The 13346-nt window shown below is 44.9% G+C and overlaps 1 protein-coding gene across 4 annotated transcripts in view; it reads right to left on the reverse strand.

The window, feature by feature from the left end:
• sif (guanine nucleotide exchange factor still life) overlaps positions 1–13346 on the reverse strand; it is a 273472-nt gene that overhangs the window by 201506 nt on the left and 58620 nt on the right. The gene's annotated exons all lie outside the window — the stretch shown is intronic.

Raw genomic sequence — 13346 nt, forward strand, 5'->3', positions numbered from 1 at the left:
TATATAATGCGATGTTGTCATGGTGACGCCATAGCGTTACATCATCAGGTTATAATATTTATTTCGCATCACTCGTGCGGGAGCCCTTGCCGAGGGTCCCTTTTCGTGTTTCACGAGTCCGTCCCAGGCTTTTAGGCTTTCGACTGAAGAATGATGGCAGTACAATCTGGCGTTCAACGCTCTAAGACCACGACACCATTGAGACGCAAGCCATATAGTATAGACGGCTCTTGAAGTGGCGAACGTCTGGTGTTTCTCAACGTGTATCGACATCGCACAGCACAAGCTTCAAGTCATTTACCTCTTTTAAAGGGGGCACGAACAACCAACAGACCTTCGCGAGAAAGCATATCCAGCGAATAGGCGACGCCGCTAAGGAAACAACTCAGCCGTGCCTTGCAGTCGTGCGCTTCAAGGAGAGCTTACATTCCGAGCGCGAAGTTGCAAGTTCCTCAGGTGTCCTCTTTGTACACAATGACCCATTCTCACTAACTGCAAAACGTATTGTCCTCGGGTACTGAGGACAATGAATGGTTTTAATAAATGGATCATGAATGGTACAAATATATCTGAGGTGGTAAACCAAAGCACAGTTACGCTGTAGACAACTGAGTGTCCTGGCGATGTCACTGAAGTAAGGTAATAAGTAAGTTTGACGCAATATTGTAGCAAGCTTCATTCAGCCGATCTTCATTCCCTTAAGGCGAAAGCGCTGTCTCGTTGCGTCGTCTCTTGGGCAAAATACGTCAGGTAAATGAATTCGTAAAAAAAAAAAAACGGGACCTACGTTATTAATGATGTCACGTTGTAACGTGGCGATTTGCCACTCGTGTTTAGCCATTGTGGATGAATGTTTGATCGAAGAAGTTGAGGTTTCTCGGTATTCAGTTTATGGTGTCACACAGTCATATCGCATCTACGCTATACACCTCATAACCGTTATAAATAACTTCAAATACAACAAATATACTCGTAACAATATTATGTCATCGTATGCCGTCACAAGATGACGTTAACTCATGTCATAGTCGCGTAGTCGTCCATTGGCGGATTCAAAGCCCCGTGATGTGCAGATTGGGAGAAACAACGATGTCCACTCGGGATTGTGCGCGTGTCTGTCACAAGTGTCGCACCAAACGTGGTCCCCGGTTGTATAAAGTAATGCACAAGAGAGTCAGTTACAAACTAAGAATAAATGTGTGTTCCGCCCACAGCCATTGATGTAACACCCAGAGAAAATTTGCATGCATGCCATATCCAATCACAGCGGCTCATTTCCGTGACGTCAAGTACCATTTACGTGTTTCAGGTGGGTAATTTCGGGAGCTTGCTCCTTTTGCTGAGGGTTGGGTGTCTGAGGGTTGCCTACAGAGGATTGCCTCTCGTCACGGCGCTGGTGTGTAAGCTGGTGCTCATTGTTCCCGCTAGAGGCGCAGCTGTGCTCTTCGTTTCGAGGGCGCTCACGTGATGGCGCGCCGCCGCTCAGGCGACGCTCGCTCCACTCTTGGCGCGTGCTCTAGTTTGGTAGGAAACCGCTAGGTGACCGCGCCTATCTCGGTGCGCTTAATTTCTCTTTCGCAAGACATCACTCGGTGCGCGTCGATACCGCTACCCACTATGAACACCGCAGAAGCCAAGGTGACAGCGCGGAAGGCTCGCAATGCGGATGCAGCGCAGGCTGACCGTCAGGACCCTTCTCGAACTTCCCACTACATTCTATAATTCAAGACCCTCTCTGGCTTTGTACATTACGGATCACAAACGCAAAACGTGGATGCAGCGCAGGCTTACCGTCAGGACCCTTCTCGAACTTCCCACTACATTCTATAATTCAAGACCCTCCCTGGCTTTGTACATTACGGATCACAAACGCAAAACGTTTCTCCGGGCTTATGTGATCCGTAAATAAGCTCTAGAACAAAATGTATATACTGCATCAGTATGTATATATCTATATATAGTACATTGATATGCAAATAATAAACATTGTGTGTATAACGCGTACATACAATCACACCACAACTCTCGTACCACGTCTTTATATGATGGTAATTGAGCATATTACAGAGGATTCATGGTTGGCCGGATTCAACCTCTAGAGCAAGCTCCTTCATCATCGTTCACTTCGTGGATATGCGGAAATTTTTCGTGCGTGTATCGCGTTTCGGGGTTATCCACATTCAGGGCGCGCTGCTCTGAACCGCTGGCCACGGGTTCACTTGCCGCCGCTCCTGCCCTTCTCCTGTGAAAAACACTCGCACTGGGTGTTTTCCGCTCCAATCATACGTACTGTTTGTCGGCTATTGTAAGCACTCCGCAAAATATAACTTAAAGGTTCGTCGTTACTGTTAGTATTATAAAGTTTGGCTAGAAGAGATGTCAGAATACATAAGGAAATTTACCAGGAAGATTAAGTTTCCGCAATTAAACCAGCTACAAGATTGTGGGTCTTCATCATGACTGGGCACGGAAAAAATCGGTGCAAGCGATGGCCATTAGAAGTGTATGGTACATTTCTAGGCGCCATGCCAAGTACTTTAAATCGTTACCCACTTTCTCTAAACCCCCCCCCCCCCCCCCATGTTTAGGGACGGCACTATGCTCTCCGATAGTAGAGTACCAAGTACTCTAATTCATTACCAACATTTCTTAAACACACAGCGGATACTGAGGCCCACAGGACGGCTTTAATCTCTTCCATGGTGCAGTACCCAGTTTTAAAATCGTTACCCACGTTTTCCAAACACAGCCATGAGCCCACTCTATTACGCATGCATACGCGGTATTCTCTCAAATGTGATTAACTCGATCCATTCTAAGTTTCCTTTAACTTGCAACATTTGGATACACAAAGATAAATTGGATATCGTTGCTAACGTGTAAGCAGCTTGGTAAGACACTGTCTTTACTTATTTTCGATGTTTCGTTTCTGTATGTAGAAGTGTACAATAAAACTTCCTTTTTTCAACGGAACTGTTTCGTTCCTTGTATTCTATCGTTGTGCCATTGCACCATGATATCCCGCAGAGTTGTTTTTTTTTTCATAAGAAAAAAACATGTGCTTTGTGCAAAGTAAACCCCATACATTGACTTAGTAGGTAGGGAGAGAAGCACAGCTGCAGCCTTCACCTCTCTCCCAAAGGGAACCACTGTGCGCGCCTGCTGTTCCAACCAACTTTAATGTGCAGCATGATATTGCCTTGAAGTGTATAAGTCGCAACAGAACTACATCGATAGTGTAGACAGAACTACATAGACAGTTGTTACAGAACGTTTTTTTTTTCTTAAGATGCACATCTCTTATGAAGTTCCCAACACTGTACGTATCTTAACATTATGTTCCCGGAAATTTAACTAAATTAATTAGGATTAGACAGACAGACAGACAGACAGACAGACAGACAGACAGACAGACAGACAGACAGACAGACAGACAGACAGACAGACAGACAGACAGACAGACAGATAGATAGATAGATAGATAGATAGATAGATAGATAGATAGATAGATAGATAGATAGATAGATAGATAGATAGATAGATAGATAGATAGATAGATAGATAGATAGATAGATAGATAGATAGATAGATAGACAGATAGATAGATAGATAGATAGATAGATAGATAGATAGATAGATAGATAGATAGATAGATAGATAGATAGACAGACAGACAGACAGACAGACAGACAGACAGACAGACAGACAGACAGACAGACAGACAGACAGACAGACAGACAGACAGACAGACAGACAGACAGACAGACAGACAGACAGACAGACAGACAGACAGACAGACAGACAGATAGATAGATAGATAGATAGATAGATAGATAGATAGATAGATAGATAGATAGATAGATAGATAGATAGATAGATAGATAGATAGATAGATAGATAGATAGATAGATAGATAGATAGATAGATAGATAGATAGATAGATAGATAGATAGATAGATAGATAGATAGATAGATAGATAGATAGATAGATAGATAGATAGATAGATAGATAGATAGATAGATAGATAGATAGATAGATAGATAGACAGACAGACAGACAGACAGACAGACAGACAGACAGACAGACAGACAGACAGACAGACAGACAGACAGACAGACAGACAGACAGACAGACAGATAGATAGATAGATAGATAGATAGATAGATAGATAGATAGATAGATAGATAGATAGATAGATAGATAGATAGATAGATAGATAGATAGATAGATAGATAGATAGATCACCTTCAATGTTTACGTATTCACCGACGTTGTAAGTCTCTCCATCACCTTCATCCTCGACTTACGCATAGGCGTTTCCATGTTCTTGGGAAGTCGGAGCCAATACAAATCGATCCCAATCGCTCACGTCCCAGCTCCACCGGTCGGGCCCATCACGATACAGCCTCCGAAACTCACGTCTTAGCATGTCTCTACCTTTATTTTACGCTCTCACTTTATTGATGCTACATCACCGTCATTCACTCTGACGATACATCGATCGCTTGCCAGCACTTGCGCTTTTATGGAAACCGTTCGATCTACGCCGTAGTATGGGATGTAGAGGGCTGCGTGGCTGTGAGCACTGTTTGCTAATTATTCCGTCCTGTGAACGGCCACGCTTTTCTTGGTGATTTCGTTTTTAAAGCTTCAAGCTTGTTTCTTCACTCTTCCTTACAAGCTGACGCCACACATCTATACAACGCTTAGTTTGACCTCCTGTATGAAAAAAAATAATAGAAAATTTTTTTTCTTAACATTTAGCCGAGTGCCGAAAGTAAGTGTAAGTAAACAGTGAAAGCTCAAATGATGCTGAGAACAAGCTGTGCCAATCGATACGTCGAACTATCACTAAAAAATTAACACAGATTCACATCAGTGTTGTCATGCGTAAAGAAAACAAGGAGCTGGGCAGCCTTCTTCGTTTGTCTTCAGTTTTCTGCTTTTCTCCCCTTTCTTCCTTCCTGCTCTCTTTTGAATTTTTTTCCCGTGCTTTCACTCTTTTTTTTTCTTTTTTCTTACTTCTTGCTTTCTTTCTCTCTCGCTTTCCATTTCTCGATTTCTTCGTGTTTCTATTTTTTATACGTGGCTTTTGTTGTCTTGTTTCCCTAGCCATAGTGTTGATGTGCGCACTTAATATCATCATATAGGCGAACGAAGAGCAAGAGAACAAATGCTTCACTTTGCCCCGAGTTAGTGCTCGATATGTTACAGATGGCTACGCTGTATGTGTTTTTCGCCTGCGTCACATCAAGCGACGACGTCATGCATATGGAAGTTTGGCCCCCTAAAGCGTTCCGCAACTAAAACGTTAACCCAATAACGTAAACAGCATACGACACATACGCTCGGTGGCATGGTACTGAAGTATCTATAGAAAAATTACATCAAGTCCTAAAGCGTGGGAAAAGGTGGGACGTCAAATATATTTTGTATTGGTTGGTCGGTTATTCCTATCAGTTTATTGATGATTCTGAGAGACGCTACTATAGCGCGGAGTGGACTCTTCCGGCGTTGGGACGGGCAGCCTAAGGCCGCGTTCACACTGAGCATTCCGGCCGCCGAAAGTGCTCCGAATCCGGTTCGGCGGCGGCGAGATCCGCCGAAAGGGCCCTCTCTACGCCGATCGCTCTCGGACCGATTTTTGCGGCGTCTGCCGCGGAATCAGTCACCGCGGACCAATAGGAGCGCTAGTCAAGAAATTTTGAAAAATGGCGGCCAAGCCCTACTCACTTGTTATGCCGCAGTGCACGTAACTGAATGTTGAAACCAACGGAAGTTTAACCTACTGTGTGCCTACTTCGCCTCCGTATTTCGTGAAAGAGGAGACCGAGCTTGCTGTTGGCGTGACCGAGCTTGTTGCGGTCTTGCAGAGCAAAACGAACCCACCAACGCCGCTGGCGTCGGTGGTTTTTCTGCTCTTCGTGCATTACAAGACAGCCACTTGCCAGAAAAGTAAGCAGTACTGTCTTTTCTTGCTTCTTGCGTACGAGAATTGTCGAGCACCACCGGATTGCCTAGTAGCGTTTGCGAGCCGCGACAACAACCGGGTGACAGCGAATCCATCCCGTGTTCGCCCCGTAGTAGATGGCATACTCGGCGGCGCGGGGCGCGGGGCGCGTCCAGTGCGAACGACGCTGCGTTTCGGCGGCAGGGGAATTTCGGTCGCTGTAGAAAGCGGATGTTTCAGTGTGAACTAGGCATAAGTCTGACGGCCGCGTCGCGGCGTCTCTATAGATGACCCAAAGATGACCATCGTCGTTGGGTTACCCAAGTTTAAATTTACAAAGAAAAAAACGTGACATATCCCCCTATCTATAGGAATCGGTATAACATGAAAGTGAAACGTGTCTTAGTTTCGCGTCTTCGCAGGGGTAGTTGGGCGTTTATTGCGCGTTGTTTCAGCAACAGAAACGAATTGAAAGGTCACGTGAAGAACAGCAAGCAGCTAGAAACTCGCAGCGCACACCTCAAGCAGAAATCACGCGCGAAATTAGCATACACAGGACGTACGCTCAATAACAACTGTCATAGCTCGACAATGCACGCCGTTCAAAGATAAAGAAGCGTGAAACGAGCGTACAGGTGTGCACAGATCAAGCGCGAACGACTGTGGCAATTCTTACTTCGTCGTGTGTCAGCAGCATGCTCTTTCCATAAATGCAGCACAAAGCAGCGACCTTTGTCCTCTCCCTAATGACGAGTCTGATAACAACGCCGGCTAAATTTCAAAGCCGAAAGGCTGCCGCAGTGACGTCAGAGCTTGGGGGCCCCAACTGAGCATGCTCAGTAAGGCTTTTTTTTTTTTTTTCCACATCTTTTATTCGACCCAATCAAGCCGCAGACTCTGCGAGAGCGGCAGCGTCGGTTCTCCTAAAACGTGAACGAAACACAGGCTTTCCGCCGAGTTCGCGGCGTAACTGGGCCCCTACCCTCTGACGTCACTGCGGCAGCCTTTCGGCCTTGAAATTTAGTCGGCGTTGCTGATAAGCACGCGCGCAGCAGAGACAACGCTCCATGGAGGCGACTTAACTTTAGAGCGCACCCAATGCGAGCCCGTCGCGCCATCTCGCTACAGATAACGAAACTTCGCCAGTTTCAGAGCTCTGAGGACCGCCAAGCAGTGCATGGTGCATATGACTTGCCTTTATGTCATCCTCGACAACATACTCTCCGTGGCATAGTGGTTAGCGCCGCGCACTGCGAATCGTGGCGTTCCTCCTCCGACATCGAGCGACAGTCTTTTCGTTTTTTTCTTTGCAATATTTTAGAATATATATATTTTACAACGTCATATGCGTGAGTAAAATACGTCAGCGGAGCCGTCATGGACCCTGACATGAAGCACCGTCGTGTTAAAGAAAGTCACCGCCATTTCTACAAAGCGATTAATGTTAGAGGAGCTTGCTCGGAGATGAACGGGTAACCCACGAATCCTCCGCACACGTTCCTCTACCATCGTGTAAAGACGTGACAAGTTCGCTTGACGTCGCGTCCGCTTCACTTCTAGTCCAGGTTTGCTGACGGCAAGCCATTTTCGTTTTGCGCTCCCGGGCTCTCACCGCAACGAGTTGGCGGCGAGTCCGCGCTGCAGCTGTTACGTTGCGACGCCGCACCGCTGCTGCCTTGGCTTCTGGTGTGTTCGTGCTGCGGGGCGGTAACAGATAACACAGATCGCTATATGCGCCCATCACTTGAGTGTTAGACACCTAACGCGTCAATCTCTTGCGGCGTGTACAAATGGGGACATGAACCGGCGATGTGTGTAGCTAACACAATCGGAACAGGTGTACACAGCTTTTCCATAGCAGGATGCATGATGCTCTAAATTTTTTGTACAATAATAAGCTTAAGTGCTCAAAACAAGACCACACACCAAGACATACCAAGGATGAGCGCCAATCCTGCCTGTGTGTTTTTGTGTGTTTACAGATGGGACGGCTAAGTTTAGTATCTGTATTAAAGATGCAGCAACTGCGAAACGGCAAGTACTACTACATTCTAATTCGTTCAGGTCTAATTCGGAACTAAGTAAATCAAAACCACTTTCAGTCGTCTCCCACAGCTTCTGAAGTGTCGAAACGATGCGTTAAATCCTGTCGATCAATCAAATGCTTTCCTAAACATAGAGCGTCATCCTCTGCTCCGGTTGCGCACCTTCACAGACAGCTCAGGATCGTCACTCGTATAAAAGGATGAAAGTACACTATGCTCTAATACATTCATTTTTGCAGAGTGTACAAATCAAAGTGAAGCAAGAAAATAGGATTTAAAGAAAAAACGCTCGATTTGCAGAAGCTGTTAGCAATGAAAACAAGAAAAAGAACGATATCCTACGATATAAAGAACATGCCGGAACACAGGGAAGAAAGAAGAAAAAAACGTGGCGCTTCCGAAGGACCCTTCTCTCAAGAGAGGGGCTCGTTCGGGACGAGCCGGCGTTTTAGGAGGCCGCGTCGCTTATGTCAATATACACAGCTCTCTGGGACCCGCAAACAAGGCTGCCAACCACGTCGACAAAGCAAGGCGCGGCTGCGAAGCGGCACGTCGGAAACAGGCCAACGAGCTCGCTTTACGCTTTCAGCGGGCGTCGCTATAAATGTCTCCCGTCCCTCAACCAAAAGAAAGAAAAAAAAAATGTAACGGCGTTTCAGGAAGAAAATAGGTATGAAGATGTCGCGGTGATAGTCGTTCGTGCTTTGTAAGTGGAATGGAAAAATAAGTCGCCCCATTTACCCGTTTTTTGGCCGGTAATCAACGCGGAATTTTCCGAAAGATTCTTCCTTGAACGTAAAATTTGTTCTGGTCAAAATATACAAATCCGGGGCCGGTGCCTCACCAGTGAAGTGATTCAACTACAATCAGGAAGCCTGCGAATCGAACGGAGAACGCGAATTGTCGACGTACACTGGCTCTAGATGAGGCAAATCGGTCGAATACAGAAACCATATTGAAGACAAAATTTACACGCTACACAGTTGCTTAGTCTCACACGAACGTCACGGAAATGACGTAACCTGATACTGTAGCATCTGCATAAGCGTGCGCATGGTTTCCCTTCAGGGGGGCGATGGTTTGTCGCAGCCCCCCCTCCCTATCCTGTTAATGTATAGAGGTGTGTAACTAAAATAAAAGCGCTTAGTGGCGGGATACACCAGCAGGATATACCTCGCATATACGGATGTCGCAGGATTGACGTGAAGTGAAAAAATATCTGGCTAGTTTCCATGCATCCCAACGAGAAGTCGCCATCTCACCATTCTTTGAATTCTCTACTGCGACAGGCCCCGCCGCGGTGGTCTAGGGCTAAGGTACTCGGCTGCTGACCCGCAGGTCGCGGGTTCAATTCCCGGCTGCGGCGGCTGCATTTCCGGTGGAGGCGGAAATGTTGTAGGCCCGTGTACTCAGATTTGGGTGTACGTTAAAGAACCCCAGGTGGTCAAAATTTCCGGAGCCCTCCACTACGGCGTCTCTCATAATCAAATGGTGGTTTTGGGACGTTAAACCCCACAAATCAATCAATCTACTGCGACAGCCTTCGGTAACGACGCAGTTCCGGCACCTGTATTATATTCCGCGTCTGATAATCCTGAGAGGCTCAGGAGTGCAGTTGAAACTTCCCGCAACACATAAATATTGTACCTTTCACGGCAACCGAACGCGTATAACAGGACTCAAACCACAGGACTCAAACCCCGGATCAAATCCCGTGGTAAAACAGCTTTTAAATGCGAAGCATCTCTTAGCGAACTTCGGCGACTTTGAGCGTATCTATCTATCTATCTATCTATCTATCTATCTATCTATCTATCTATCTATCTATCTATCTATCTATCTATCTATCTATCTATCTATCTATCTATCTATCTATCTATCTATCTATCTATCTATCTATCTATCTATCTATCTATCTATCTAGCCGCCTACGACTTTTAGCTCTCCTGGCCGTTTCGTTAATGGTATCAATACCAAATTTCGTATGGTATGGCATAACATGACTGTATGACGAGCATAATTGACTAGACATAACACGACTACCATGACATGTATGTCATGAATGTCATGATTTACATTTCATGGTCCTGCAGCTCTTGCGGTGGTTTCGTTCACATGGAATGTTGCAAAACTTGTTTGGTATGACATGATTCAATGGCGAACGCAAGCGACATACCCTAACATGAAAATCATGCCATGCGTGTCATGTAACAACATGACTACATGTCGCCCTCATGATGCGCTCGCGGCCGTTTCGCTAGCGTCACATATACCAAATTTGGTATTACGGTACGTGAATGGATGACGAAGGTATGTGACTGATGCAAACATGATAATCATGAGATGCGTGTTATGTAATAGTATGACTACATGCCACGCTGATGATACGCTGGCGGTAGTTTCGCTAGCTTCACTTATACCAAATTTGGTATTATGAATGGATGACGAAAGTATGATACTGGTGCAAACGTGATAAACTTGAGATGCGTAGCATGTAACAACATGACTACATGCTAGCTCATGATGTGATCGTGGCCGTTTTGCTAGCTTCTCATGTATCGAACTCGGTATTACGCGCCACCAATGGATGACGAAAGTATGTGACTGGTGCAAATATGATAATCATGAGATACGTTCATGTGAGGACATGACTACATGCCACAGTCAAGACGCCAATACAATTCGACGTGACGCGGTGCGCGTGCTCGCCGGCGTTCATTTCGTCGCGTCACGCCGGCGTTGCCACGCCAGGCGCCGGTCCTGCAATTTACTCGCACGCTCGCGCCGCGCTGCGTTGCTTCGACGCATGCGTGTTTCAACGCGTCCAGCGTCCCTCCGTCACGAAAACAGGGAGAAGCAGTGTTGTCTGGGTAACGGATCAGCACGAAATGCAGCATGTCGCATTTCACGCCGGTTGCCATCGGGCCGCGCTGACGGACCCTGGTTGCGCCTATAGCGTCAGACTATAAGTGCTCGCGTTTTGCTAACGTATAGCGTCACTGTGCTCAACGTGCGCGCGCGTCAACGCTACATTAGAGTATAAATAATGGGCCCTTCATGATGCGCTTTCGGCCGTTTTGCCAGCTCCAAATATACCAAATTTGGTGTTACGTGACGTCAATAGATGACGAAATATGACTGGTGCAAACATGATAATCCTGACACGCGTGTCATGTAGGAACATGACAACATACCACGCTCATAGCGTGCTTGGAGCCGTTTCACTAGCTCCACATAAACTAAATTTGATATCAAGTGACATAAATAGATGACGAAGGTAAACGACACATCCAAACATGATAATCATGACACGGAAGTCATTTACGGCATCACTTACCTCCGCCTCCTAACGTTGTGCTGAATTTGAAGGGACATATCAACATTTCTCATTTGTGCTTCGCATAACATCGATTCCAACTCGACGCGAGATCCGCCAATTTTTATCGTTGCTGTTTTCTTTTTTTTTTTTCGCCTGAACGCACGATTCTGATAGCCGTGAAGCCACGATTCTGATATCTTTTGCGAAGGTACTCAGCTATACTCTCAAAATCGGCACCTACGCGTTTATCCACTACTAGTATCTCACTTTTTTTTCTCTTACCTTAAACTTATTTTGTTTGATGGTTTGAATACTAACATGCCATTCAGTTCTGTTCTGTTTTATTCAGTGATGTTTTCTTTTGAATAATGGAAAGTCTTTTCACAATTTGTGCTTGTTTTTTTAGCTTGTTTTAAATCATTATCTCACGCGTATACTCATCTGATGTTCATTGCCGTTCTATTCCTATTAAAATTATTAATAATATTTTCTCATTCTTATTACTGTTAGGATTTGTATAATTATTGACATTTAGTTCATGTTATTGTTAATTGGTATGGAAAGTGTATTAATTCATGTATGTATTCCCTTTATGCTCCCCTTACACAATGCCCTGTTGGGTCTGTAAGGTATTGAATAAATAAATAAATAAATAAATAAATAAATAAATACGCCAAGTTCGGGCCAACACATCAGTAAAGCGTGCCATGGCAACATCTTCGTACATCTTCTTGGTCTGTCTACAGCTATATGTACGCGAACCTGACGCACATGAATACTTTAAAGAAAATTCTGTTGGGCGTTTTGATTTGAAATCCCCGCCTCCATTTTTTCCCGAACGAATGCTCACCTCACCGCTAGTTTCTGTTCTTCAACCTTTACGACATATATACAAACCCAAGACAAAACTCCTTCAGGATCAAGCCGTCTCCCTTTTCTTATTTTACTTCTCGAGGAAACAAAAAATTAACTTCACGTTTAATTGGTGTTTCAGGAGTGAGAACGCTCGCAAAGATTTTTCACGCTGCCTTGCCATCTGAAAGACTGCGATGAACCTTCGCCCCCTACCCCCTGAAGGGAAACCTCATGCACGACCATGCCCCATTTTCTCGGTCTCTGTAATGCCCAATTTCTAACACAAGCCTTCCAATAACATACTGCCCCACTTTATTCCAGACCAATATACGTTCTACCTGGAACTACACAATGAAAGTTAAATCACGGGTGCCTACTTACAGCACTTCAGAAATTCGAAACGAGTCAAGGATCGTTCACTATATGACGACTTTTACTCGGCACCCATTCAATCCGTTCGTTCATCCGTGACTAAATGATACGGCTTCTCTCATAAATGAGTGATTGCCCAACAACGTTTTGTGTATGGCACGAAAGCAATAGAAGCAATTCGGGTATTAATTGGTGAGGGCAATACTGAAAGACATCCACAACGCTCGCACAGTAAGTAATGACAGCTTGCCTGAAAATCGCAGTTTCATACCATTGTTATCCGATCATAGTTGTATAATTAAATATTTTTATTCTTAATTATAGGCACTCAGCGTTCCACGAGAGTCAGACTGCATGTTGCTGAAGAAGCATTTCTTTTTTTTTTTTCACCGAACAACCAAGTTCCGCAGCCAGGAATTGGGGGTAATTATGCTAGTGAACTAGGAATTTAGTTACGGTCAAGCGAAATATGAGCATTAAAAAATGCTTCAAAGAAAAAAAATTATGACAAAAACACTGGAGAGCGAGGAGTGAAGGTCATATTACCACTCGCTGACGTAGGGTAACTGCTGGTTAGCGTTGGCTATGTGTTGACTATCTGTTACTGGCTAACTCTATTTTACTCTTGGGTAACGTTAATTCTAACTAACGCTAGACACTGTTGGTCACTGATGGCTAGTGTTACCTACAACATCTAATTGTTAGTTATCTTGCCTTTATACAAAATTAACAATTATATATATGCCGACAGTGGCCAGCATTACGAGCACTAGTTTAATCCGAGTAACTGCGGTAGGTTTCCCA

Source organism: Rhipicephalus microplus, chromosome 5, assembly GCF_043290135.1.
Source record: "Rhipicephalus microplus isolate Deutch F79 chromosome 5, USDA_Rmic, whole genome shotgun sequence".
NCBI lineage: Eukaryota > Metazoa > Arthropoda > Arachnida > Ixodida > Ixodidae > Rhipicephalus > Rhipicephalus microplus.